We start from the raw sequence: 12,500 nt of genomic DNA, 5'->3' as shown, positions 1-12,500 counted from the left end.
ATAAGCAGCGCATGTGCGCTGCCTCAAATGCCCAGAATCTGGAGCTACTGTAGATCATATTCAAACTTGTTGCCTCCAAGAATTTGAAGTTTGCAGTTAAATGCTCTTGCAGAACAATGTTGATAGGGAATGCCCTAAAATTTGGTAAAAGAACAATAAAATGGACCAGGACCTGTGCTTTTTGTATTGGGTTCGGTTGTGGGAAACCTGACCCAACTTTATAACCCGAAAACAGAACCCAGCCAGCACACGAAGCAAAGCCGTTCGATCAGGAGTACAGATGCGCCAGATTATGACATGTGTCCCAAACAACAGTGTATATTTGGGCCCTATAAATACACCGATACACATCTGAGGTAATCAATGCTTTGTTATTTTTGACCTTACTCTTCTTCGATCGCATATTTTTATCTCGACCAAACTGACTTGAGCATCGAAAGATTTTAGTCTGAGATGAACCCAGCAAGCTTGACATTAATTGTTTTATCCTCATGACCCAATACCGATATAGGGAGACTACATGGCTTATATTGGATCGTCCAACAAGGTTGCATATTTCGAGCTAGATCAGCTGGCGCCGTTTGTAGAAAATTGAGGATCGCCATCTTGGAAAATGGAAGGAACTTCGAGAGCAAATATGCATACATTAGAAGATACGCTTAGGAAAGTGGAACCAATGGTACAGTTAACAAGGGAGCAGCTGCAAAAGTTGATGGAAGAAGTGGGGAGGATCGTGGCGTATGAAAGGAGAACAACCACCCCATTGGGAAAGGAAACAGCAAAGAGGCAATTATTTAGAGACAAGAATATCGAAAGAACCTTAGAAAATGCGAGCAGAAGGGAGCCTGAAAAAGGTCGCGAACCAACGTCTTCGAAAGTGGGCTCCAGTAGCAGGGAGAGAGTTAAGAGAAGAGAACTAGCTATCTCTCGAGTTGAGGTAGATAGTGTGGGAAAATCGAATTGTTAGGGAAGCAAATTGATGAATTAAAGAAGGGGGGTGAATTGGTGGCTCATAATAGAAATTCAACTTTCAATAACAAGAAACTAATGCAAGTGGTGAATTCCAACTTCAGAATGCCCGACATACCCAAATACGACGGGACAAAAGATCCTTAGGAACATGTTGCGATGAACTTGTATGGACAATCCAGCCCAATTAGGGCTAGACTGTTGACTCTTGCAGGTAAAGCGCAGGAATGGTTGACAAGTCTATGCAGCAATAGCATTGAGTCCTATGAACAATTTTTGCAAAAGTTCACCTTCCACTTCGCCAGCAAAAGAAAGCAAAAACGGACTGCCACATACTTGTTCATAATAAAGCAAAGAGAAGATGAGTCGCTGAAAGTTTCAAGGGAGATTCAATAATGAGACGTTGGAGGTGCAGGACCTTAGGATTGACATGATGGTAAGCATATTGATACACTGATTGAAGAAAAGGTCCTTAGCTTCCCCGCTAGCTCGAGACCCACCCGCAGGCGCAAAAGTACATTGATGAGGAAGAAATGAATGCAATGAGAGATGGAGAATGGCGCAGCAGGGATCGTGATAGAAATCGGGATTGGATGAGAGATGGGGGTGGTAAGCGGACAAAGTTTGATAAAGGGAGAGAACCACTCTATCAGGCCAAGTATCATAACGAAAGCTTTGATGATGGTCGAAAGGTCTGATCTGCTGAAATGGCCTCGACACACCAGGTTTACATCGGCCAAGAAATACTCTAAGAAATACTGTAGGTTTCATAGGGAAAAGGGGCACGACATGGAAGATTGCTTTGAGTTGAAAGATGAACTTGAGAGGATGGTAAGGTAAGGATATTTCAGGGATCGGATACTCGGTGAACACAGAAAAGATACAAACGAGGCTGAGAGGAGGAGAAGTAGATCAAGAAGTAGAGACAGGTTCGCGAACAAAGAAAGGGAAGAGAGAAGCATAATGTATCGAGAAAATACGCCTGTAAAGTGTGTTATTCACACGATAGCTGGAGGACCAGTTGGAGGGGATTCTGGAAGAATGAGGAAACGACATGAAAGAGAGGGCAGATCGAGTAGGAAGAGTGAGTTCATGATGAACACAGAGCGAGAAGAGAAAATCATCTTCGGAAGTAAGGATTTGGAAACTGAGATGGGATCGCAAAATGACCCCATTGTGATAAAGATGGACATAGCTAACTTCATAGTCCACAAAGTACTGGTAGATAATGGAAGTTCGGAAAATATCATCTTTAGTGACGTGTTGAGAAAGATGGGGCTGGATAATGCTAAGTTAGAACCCAGTGCATCGCAGGGCACTATCGAGCTTCCAGTTTCTATTAGGGATGAACCAAGACAAAGAACCCTGATGATAAAATTTCTGGTAGTAGATACTCCTTTCGCTTACAATGTTATTTTGGGAAAACCAGGATTGAACTTATTCAGAGCCATAGTATCGACCTACCATCTAAAATTGAAGTTTCCAACAAGAAATGGTATTGACGAAGTATCCTGTGATCGTAAGGAAGTGAGAAGGTGTTACAATTTATTTGAAGAAGGGCAGCCCGAATGAAAAGAAATGAAAAATTGAAGAGGACCTCGATCGAAGGGGCTGTAAACCAGATCGGATAGAACCTAGCGAGGAGCACAAGTTGATAGAGCTCATCACAGGAGAATCCAATAAAACGACCAAGATAGGGGCACGAATGAGCGAAAAGTTGGCCAATGATGATAGAGTTCTCAAGGGATAATGTAGACATGTTTGCATGGAGTTCGTCAAACTTCAAAGGGATAAACCCGAAAGTGATCGTACACAGGTTGAACGTCAATCTGATGGTGCGACCAGTCCAGTAGAAGAAGAGATCATTCGGTGTGGAGAAGCACCGCATTATTGAAGAAGAGGTCAGCAAATTGCTTAAAGGTGGGTATGTTTCCGAAATACAATAAACTGACGGTTGTTGAACATGGTGGTCATGCCAAAATCATAAGGAAAATGGCGCATGTGCACGAACTTCACTGATTTGAACAAAGCTTGTGCAAAGGATCCCTACCCATTGCCAAGGATTGACATGCTGGTTGACTATACAGCCGGATATGAGCTAGTTTCTATGATGGATGCTTACCAAGGAACCATCAGATCTTCATGGCAGAAGAAGATTGAGATAAGACGTCTTCATAACTGATGGTGGTATTTATTGCTACAATGTAACGCCTTTTGGTTTATACAATGCAGGTGCCACTTATCAAAGGTTGGTGAATAGGATGTTTAAGGAGATGATCAGAAAAACTATGGAGGTCTAAAAGGTTGGTGAATAGGATGTTTAAGGAGATGATCAGAAAAACTATGGAGGTCTATATAGATGACATGCTCATGAAGAGCGAAAGGTTGGAGAAAATCACTTAATGCATTTGAAGCAAGCATTTGACATAATGAGGATATAGGGTATGAAGCTAAACCCCACCAAATGCACTTTTGGGGTAGGCGGAGGAAAATTTTTGAGCTATATGGTCAGCGAGCGGGGAATCTGAGGCGAACCTAGAAAAGATAGAAGCAATCATGAAGCTGAGGTCGCCTACAACGATCAAAAAAGTGCAAAAGATAAAGGGTAAGATCACATCCTTAACCCTTTTATCTCTTGATCTGCAAATCGAAATTTGACATTTTTTAAGCTTTTGAGGAAAACAAAAAATTTTAAATGGAATGAGGAATGTGAAGAAACTTTGAAAACTTTGTAAAGGTACTTAGCAAAACCGCCTTTACTAGCAAATCGTAAGGAAAGTGAAGTTCTATTTCTATATTTGGCTATCTCGAAGAATGCGGTAAGCTTCGTTTAGGTACGCGAACTTGATGGGATTCAGAACCAAGCATATTACATCAGTAAAATGTTGCAAGGAGCAGATAAAAGATACACGGAGATTTAAAAGCTAGCCTTAGCATTAGTTGTTACTGCGTTAAAATTGCGACCATACTTCTAGTCACATAAAATAATTGTACTGACCAACCATCCACCGAAGCATGTTATGTCGCGAACAGAGGCATTGGGAAAATTAGTTAAATGAGCTATAGAATTAGGAGAATAAGACATAGGCTACCAAACTAGAGTTGCAGAAAAGGCCCAGGTATTGGCAGATTTTGTGGTCGAACTTGCAGAAGAACTGATCCAAAAGTAGATGGGAAGATGGATAATGCACGTTGACGGCTCCTCTCATGCTAGCAATGGGGGGCTGGAATATTAATACAATGCCAAAACGAAGTGGAGATCGAGGTCGTAGCTAGACTGTCCTTCCCCACCATAAAACAAAGTTGAATATGAGGCTTTACTTTTGGGTTTGGAGTTGGCATATGAGGCATGGGCAAGGAGTTTAGAAGTCTATACAGATTCCTAATTGGTCGTGATGCAGATAGGGGGAACCTATGAAACAAGAGAAAAATCAATGGCCCCGTATCAAAAGAAAGCAAAAGCCTTGATGGAAAAGTTTAACAGATATGAGGTCCAGTAAATTCCGCGATGAGGAAACGATAGAGCAGACGCCCTGTCCAAATTTAGAGCCATTATGACAGGCATCAAAGATCGCAAAGTTACGGTGATGGTTCGGGAAACAACTGCGATCATAGCGAAGTTGGATGTTAAAACAGTGGACGAACCCAAGTCATGGAAGAACGAGATCGCGTGGTACTTAAGAGAGGGATCCTTGCCAGATGACCCCATTCAGGTTAAAAGAATAAAGTTCAAAGCAATGTATTTTACATTGATTTCAGATCAATTGTACATAAGAACTGTTAATGGACCATTATTGAAATGCCTTAACCACGAGAAATCTAAGTATGTGATGAGGGAGATCCACAAAGGAAGTTGCGGAAATCACTTTGGTGCGAGGTTGCTGGCACAGAAGGTAATTAGGCAAGGATATGTTTGGTCAACAATGGCAAGAGATACAAGGGAATATGTGAGGAAATGCGACAACTGCCAAAGGTACCCATCCCTGATACACTAACCTGCGACCCTAATGGAGGCCAAAGGTACCCATCCCTGATACACTAACCTGCGACCCTAATGGAGCCCATCAAGATCCCTTGTCCCTTCAATCAATGGGGAATACATATTGTACTACTGCTCAAGGTCAGAAAAAGTTCATAATTGTTTCTGTTGAGTATTTTTCAAAATGGGTCGAAGCTGAGGCAATCGCAAAAATATCTAAGAAAAAAGTGATCAACTTCATCTGGAAGAACATCATCTGTAGGTTTGGAATACCTAGGATGTTGATATCAGATAATTAGACGCAATTCCAAGGGAAACAGATCATGGAATAGTGTAAAGAACTGAAGATATAACAAAATTTCACAGCTGTAGGTAATCCTCAAGCGAACGGACAGACTGAGGTCTCTTGCAACACCTTAAGACTAGACTGGAGTTGAAGGGATCCTGGGTCGAACAATTACTTGGGGTATTATGGGCATACCGAATGACCCCGCGAATTGTAACAGCTGAAACTCCTTTTTTTTTTTCTGGTTTATGGTACTGTGGCTATTATTCGTAGAAATAGAAGAAGAATCTCAAAGGATAATGGCGTACGATCCTACGACCAACGGAGAAGGGAGAAAGTTCGATCTCACCATGATCGAGGGTAAGAGGGAAGTAGCCTACGCTAGAATACTTGACCACAAAGGGATGATAATGAAAAACTATAACCAAAGAGTGAAGTCAAGGCAATTGCAAGTAGGCGATCTCGTGTTAAAGCAGGTGGAAGTATCCCGCCATGTGGGAAAAGTCTTGCTGTTGAGGACGTGATGGCATTCGGCACACACGATGCCAATGGGCATCGGCCTCTCGCAACACCATAGACCCCAGCTCAAGCGCCTCGCCGGAAAAGCTCGCTGGGTTCTCACCAACCCAAGCCATGGAAGGGACCGAGGCTTGGGGGCTACGGGGAGCCGCCTTCTCCCCCCCCCCCCCCATACCCCCCCGCCCCCCCCCCCCACCCAAGCACCCTCATCTTCTTATAATAGGCTTAAAAAAATGGCTTGTGACAGGACTAGACATTAAAAGGGTTGAGTAAGGCACTTTTTTGCCATTTTTGAAGCATTTTAGCATATTTTTGCATGAAAATTTGCATGTTTCATTTTCGTTGAAATGATTTATTTTTGATCTATCAAAATATTTATTTAATTATTAAAAAATAATAAATTATAGGAAAAAATAGGAAAAATATGAAAATACATTGGACACGTGAGAGCAAAATGTGGAATAATATTTTTATTTTTTATGCATCATATTTGTATCGCAAAATATTTATTTTATTATTAATCAATTATATTATACGTCCTAAAAATTTGAAAAAACATCGGGAAAAATTGGAGGGTTCACATTCAAATTCCTTGTTTTCCAACAAAAACATTATGTATACATGAGCATTGTTGTTTTCCAGCAAAAACATGATGTATACATGAGCATTGCATATTCATGAGCACTTTAGTACGTGTTATCAGATGGAGCAAATCGATATTTTTCGGGAATGCACTATCAATTGTCTTCCCACAATCATCAAAATCGGAAAAAATAAGCTTCAGAATGTTTCAAAACCTGACAGATAAGCCGTGGGCAAGATGTTTTTACATTCTAATGTCATCACTGGAATGAATGTTGCAAAAGATTGCCAAAAAGCGACATGATGGAAGGCGATGATGACCAGCGCAGTGGCAGACGGCAACAGACGCCCCAACGCTCGCGGGCAGACGGCAGCAGACGCCGCAACACTCGCAGGCAGACGGCAGTAGATGGGCGCTCGCGCAAGCATCTCCTGCCGACGTGCGCATGTGCTAGGCCGACCACTACCGACGTGCGCGCACCTGTGTAGACCCTGCCGACGCACGCGCGCAGGCAAGCGGCATAAGTTGGTCTTGCTCGCTGGCAGCCCCTGCCGATGTGCGCGCGCACTTGGGCCAACCACTACCGATGTGCACACGTTGAGGCGGACGGTTGTAGATGCCCTAATGCTTGCAGGCGGACGGCAGTAGACGGTGCAGATTAGACCTTGCCGGTGTGCGCGCGTGCAGGTGGATGAAAACAGACGACGAAGCGCTCACGGGCATAAAAGCAGCGGACGCCGTAGCCCTCGTAGGTCATCTCCCTTCCCAAAGTGGCGGATAACTCTCCACAAATAGTGCCTCAATTCACTACATTTTATATTATTGCCTTAAGTTGGAAGTCTATGTACTCTTCTACACTCTCTTCTCCAATGTCGCTCATGTTGGAAGTCTGTTTACTCTTCTACACTCTTCCACAATGTAGACCATTAGAGTTGAAAGTCTGTGTCTCGCTCTGCACTCTCTTCCCAATTGTTGCTCAACCGTTGTTGGAATTTTGTGCCTCTCTACACTCTCTTCCCAACTATTGCTCAACTGATGATGGAGTCTGTGTATGCTTGTATACTCTATTTGTACTGTTGCTCTCTGATTGTTTGCGCCCATGGATTAGTGTCTGAATACACTCATTCATAACGTAGGTCGGGAATCTGTAAATGCATTATGTACTCTCTTCCCAACAATCTCAAGTGGTAGGTAGCAAATTGTGCTCCAAGTCCTGTCAAGTGCGCCCCTGAATATGTGTTGTCCGTCAAAATAGTGCCTCAAATACACCTGAATCGATCTAGAATGAATGAAGTGTGGAGTCTGTGCGCACGCTTCGCACTCTCTTCCCCACACGAGGTGTTGCCATCCTCAGCAAACACGCAAACCCGCCTTTGCGGTTGACCATACTTAAACACTTGCAAGCACGTAGGCCGAATGCTTGAAGTTGTTGGAACCATGCCGCTTGTGGACTGAACGTCTCTTCAAATAGTCCTCTCTTGACTCAGCATGGAAAATGGGACTGTCGCCCACAACAAACACAAGACTAGGATTTTGTGTCCCTAACCCTACTGCAAAACTCAAACACAAGACCCCCATCGGTCCGACTGCATCGGTTAGGTTAGGATTTTCAAATCCCCGCACGATCTGACTGCACATCAAGATTGCGGTTTTCATTGCCCACCCCGATCGAACCATGTCTAACATCGACAACAAGATTAGGATTTTCAAATCCCCGCCCGGTAGCACCATGCTGCTCATGGTGCCAATGGAGCCTAATGCTCCACACAATTCTCCACACGATAGTCCCCCTCGGAAATCCTTCAACCAAAGAGCACATAATATGGTGTCAGAATTCCCTCGAAGAACATTCTCAATTTCGCTCAAACTTGTGCTCCTGACGATACACTGCTTAGTGGGCTGTCCCCACTCAAGCTTCAAAGAAGTTGTCATTCTCATATAACGGATGCTTATACCCCCTGGTTCTTGAAGCATGTTGTCTTTCCTCCAGATGCATCCTCATCTACCATAACAGCACTTCATCCCACAATTCTGCTTGGCCAAACATGGCTCACACCGAGAACTACCCACAAAAGGAAGGGGTCTCAACGTCGACTCCTCGCAACCCTAAGGGTAGCTTGTTCCAAGCACCTCATGTGCAATTGTGCCTCGGCACCTCAACTTTTATGCCCACCCTTCCCCATTAGAAGGTTACTCAAAATCTCTTGAGAAGGTGGCCCTTTATCCACCACTCTCCACATAAGGTGGCATCTCGCCCATCAAAACGTCCTCATCACGTAGATCACCTCCTGACTTACGGCAGTTCTACAGACATGGTTGTTTATCTCGCAACTATGGCTCTCACAGTCTACCCGACGCATCGGCATGTCCCCCTCTCGCTTAGGGAAGCCAAGATGAATTCTGAAATTGATTATCATTCTGCCCAAAAAAAAAATTTCGGAACACTGTTGACAGCTCGTTCGACATATCTGTGACACTCATCGACCTGCCAACCATCAACAAAGAAGTCGGACCGTAGCTGCTTACTCTCTGAAGCAGCCCAAACATGCACAAAAGGACTCTACTCAACATAATCTCTATGGCAGACATCCCCCAAAACCATACCGTCTCATAATCGGCTTGCTGAAGCATTTTAAAGCCCAAGGCAACAAACCAACATAATTGTGCCGTAATCCGGTGTGATCTTGTCTAGACTGAAAGTCTCAACCCAACTGCCTCTACCTATCATAGAGCTCGTGTGCCAATCCAGATCTTCAACTGGGCACAACTGCCTCTAGCAACTGTTACAGGCGGACTCTTTTGTCTCGCAGCGGAATGTATTTTTCGCCCGTGCAGCGTCTTAGGTTGCACGCAACCTTCGACCAGCCTTCACACATCTCAGAGTTTACTGACTGTTCATCGTGTGTCTTCGACACTGAAGCTCGCTGGCACGACATCTGAACGCATTCCTGTGCAACACCGCGTGCCCTTGCGCTCGCCTATCCAAAATGCCCATGTTCGCCGAGGCTCTCAGCACGCATGCCTTAGCGTCTCTTACCGGCCGGCCCCAACTAGCTAGTCTGTCACTATGCGTCTCACCCACAATCTCGGAACCCACCAATGCATTCCTCGACGGCAAGGAGTATCCTCGCTTCGCCTCTGCATTACGGCGCTCTGCATGCGCCCACAATGCCCGTCTCATGTCCAATGCTCACCCGGGGCATCCCCGGCGCATGCCTTTGTCGTGTCCGTCTTCTGTGCCTCGCTCAAGTAGGACCACATCTTAAGTCCGAGGCCCGTTCGATATGCCGACATCCTGCCTTGATCCCGCACGACATTCCCGACATGTCATCTTGCTTTTCGACGTGGCTTCATAATTTGCCCACAGTGTGGCGTCGGCCATGACCGCTCATCTTAATGGATGGCTAGAACCCTATAGTATGTGCCATGAGTTGGATCGCGATGTCTTAGAGTGCTTGCCTCGATCATTCATTGACACTGGAGGTGTTGCCCCTGATATCTCGCAACTCGGGGAGCAACCTTGTGTATCACACAAAACTTCTCGGCTGCTTTTGCGCCCAACGCAGCCCATCCTGGCCCTACGCTGCTCGTTCGGTTCCTATGCCTTTCGAGGACTCTAAACACTTCTTTGAGATGCCTAGAGCCGGCTCTTTAAGACCCCCAATATGCCCCCAAGAGATGCTCAATTAGCGCTAACCTTGCCTGCCGCTGCCGCCGTCGTGCATGTTGAGGGCTTGCTGGAGCTCACCACTGCATGCCCACTTATAATAGGCTTAAAAAAGTTTTTCCTTGTTCCAAGAGTAGACACTAAAATGGTCGAGGAGCGCATGTTTTTCGCATCTCCCTCAACCGGCGTCCAAATCATGTCCCACTTGAAACGTAGCGTAGCCTATGACTTCCACATCATAACTATTGAGTTTTTGCCCTATCCGATCATCCATCGCTGAGGAATTTTCCGCGCAATACTCTGAAATTACAGTGTCGCCACTACACTGGCAGACTCTTAACATCGTCGTCGTTTCATACTCAAAACGACCGTCTAACTCTGAAAAATCTTGGAGTTGTTCCCAACACTCCAAGGATCTCGCCATTGAAAAAGTTCTGCAAATATCCAAGGATAAAGCACTCTGCTCATGCATTTCTCTCCTGATCGCGCAGAGGGTGGCGCTTGATCTTTGCCCTTATATCTCCGTGCCCAAACATCCTCGGAATGACTTCATACTTGGCGGATAGCATCCCCACACATCAAGGAAGTTCCCATCCGAACAATTTTGCAATCCCCAATCGGTAAAAGTCTATGCTCGATGGTCGTTTGTGCACTTGCATGCTGGTCGGCATCCCCTAGTCGCCCTCACATCCTCCACAAGTCACTGTCGACCGTCTTGCCCAAGGAGCAGCTAGTGAGACCATGTCAGGATTAGGTAATTTGCGCGCCTACTTCCTTCCTTCGATGTGGTAGCCATTTCTCAGGCTCCCTCTCCGGAATCGAATCTTAATTCTCCTTCACCCGTCAAAACCATAACATGCCACTATCTTACCATCGAAAGTTGATAGGCAGAAATTTGAATGATGCGTCCCCAGCACGAGGGCCGTAAGATCTGTCGAGTTATCATGAATCATTGTAGCAACGGGTAGAGCCCGTATAGACCTTTTATATAATAAATGTATCTCCAGAATTACTACGGTTATTCCGAGTAGTAGGTACCATCAAACAAACTATAACTGATTTAATTAGCCATTCGTAGTTTCACAATCTGAATTAGTTCATACTTACACATGCATGGCTTAATCTTTGAGACAAGCATATGACTACTAGCAGGATCAACCAGGTAGCATTACTCACCGACTCCGTCGCCCGCCTAGGACGAGCCCAAAACGGTGACGGGCGTCATTTGCACGAAGCGCAACACGCTTGTTTTCGGGGTAAACAGAGGCCAAGGTCCTCGTACGCACCGTGTGTTCTGCATGCAAGAGATCAGGCGATGACACAATGGGGAAACAACTCGAGCACGTGCGGCCGTGCGTGGCACGTGGGACACAGCCTGCGTCCCGAGGTCTACCTCGCACTGCAGCGCCGAGAGGTGAAGCGCGGGGCAAAAACAGGATGTTCGGGACAATAGAATGCCTTCGCAATAGGTATGCAAAACAGGAAACGGACTGCAGCCAAGGCAAGGGCGCGCTTTGGCCAACGACTCAAGCGGCTGGCACGAGATGTTGTTGCTGCCCGAGCAGAGATCCAACATGTCCACACACACCAATCACCATTCACGCGCCTATTACGTACGCAATGCCCAAGCACATAAGCCAACGCCTGCCGTCCCACGACACATTTAAGCATCGCGGTAGGCGAACGGCAGCAAGCACGCCCAAGAATGCCCCAGTAGGCACGAAGATTCGCGACGAAACTGAGTTGGGATCCGAGGAGCACAAACCTAGAGACTAGAGCGGCTTGGTTGTGCAGATCGCCGTCGGCTGCCGTTTGACCCCTCCACTTTCGCAGGCAACAAGCTACTAGCAAAGCACCCAGAAGCATACCCCAGGTCTCGAGTAGAAGCCTTTAATGTTGGCACTGCCTAGTTGGCCAACCACAAGCTACTAATTTTAGGGTCCGCACACCCAAGCTTTGTGGGTGCTAACTGGAGCAGATGGGTAGGGGTGCAAGCCATCGCCGGCCGCCCTTGACACCTCCATTTTCGCAGGCAACAAGCTACTAGCAAGCGCACCCAAAAGCATACCCCAGCTCCTGAGCGGGAGCCTTGCATGTCGGGATTGTCGACACTTGCCCACCACAAGCTAGTAATTTCAGCTTCGCTAGCGATAAGCGGCGACATGCACCCTCGACCGTCGGATCCCGACTGCACCCACATCGGTCCGCTTATGTGAGGGAAGGCCGACAAGCATAAGCGGACCGACCAACCTTGTTTGGACGGAGCTCGTGTTGGCCATGTTTTAGCAAATCGCAATCGTAGCTCACCCCCGACGGTTTGTCGTTATGGACGTGAAGGCGTCCAGTGCACACGATGGCAATGGACATTGGCCGCTTGCAACACTGTAGACCCCTGCTCAAACGCCCCACCGTAAATTCTCATTGGATTCTAGCCGCAAAAATAAGGCCTACACAAGGCACGCCCAAGCCATGGGGGCGGCCGAGACTTAGAGGCTGG

General features: G+C 46.1%; 2 long non-coding RNA genes across 4 annotated transcripts in view; one reads left to right on the top strand and one right to left on the bottom strand.

Annotated features, from left to right (window-relative positions):
* Positions 1–2,408, bottom strand: part of LOC110013302 — a 19,993-nt gene extending 17,585 nt beyond the window's left edge. For all 3 annotated transcript variants that reach the window (XR_002288478.1, XR_002288477.1, XR_002288476.1), the window contains exon 1: positions 2,396–2,408. This is a non-coding gene — a long non-coding RNA (uncharacterized LOC110013302). The remainder of the gene's footprint in view (positions 1–2,395) is intronic.
* LOC110013303 overlaps positions 1–4,148 on the top strand; it is an 8,766-nt gene extending 4,618 nt beyond the window's left edge. Inside the window, exons 2-3 of the long non-coding RNA XR_002288479.1 lie at positions 273–274; positions 4,137–4,148. This is a non-coding gene — a long non-coding RNA (uncharacterized LOC110013303). The remainder of the gene's footprint in view (positions 1–272; positions 275–4,136) is intronic.
* The last annotated feature ends 8,352 nt before the right edge of the window (positions 4,149–12,500 follow it).

The sequence above is a fragment of the Sesamum indicum genome, unplaced genomic scaffold (assembly GCF_000512975.1).
Source record: "Sesamum indicum cultivar Zhongzhi No. 13 unplaced genomic scaffold, S_indicum_v1.0 scaffold00112, whole genome shotgun sequence".
NCBI lineage: Eukaryota > Viridiplantae > Streptophyta > Magnoliopsida > Lamiales > Pedaliaceae > Sesamum > Sesamum indicum.
This window is presented reverse-complemented; position numbering and strand designations above follow the sequence as displayed.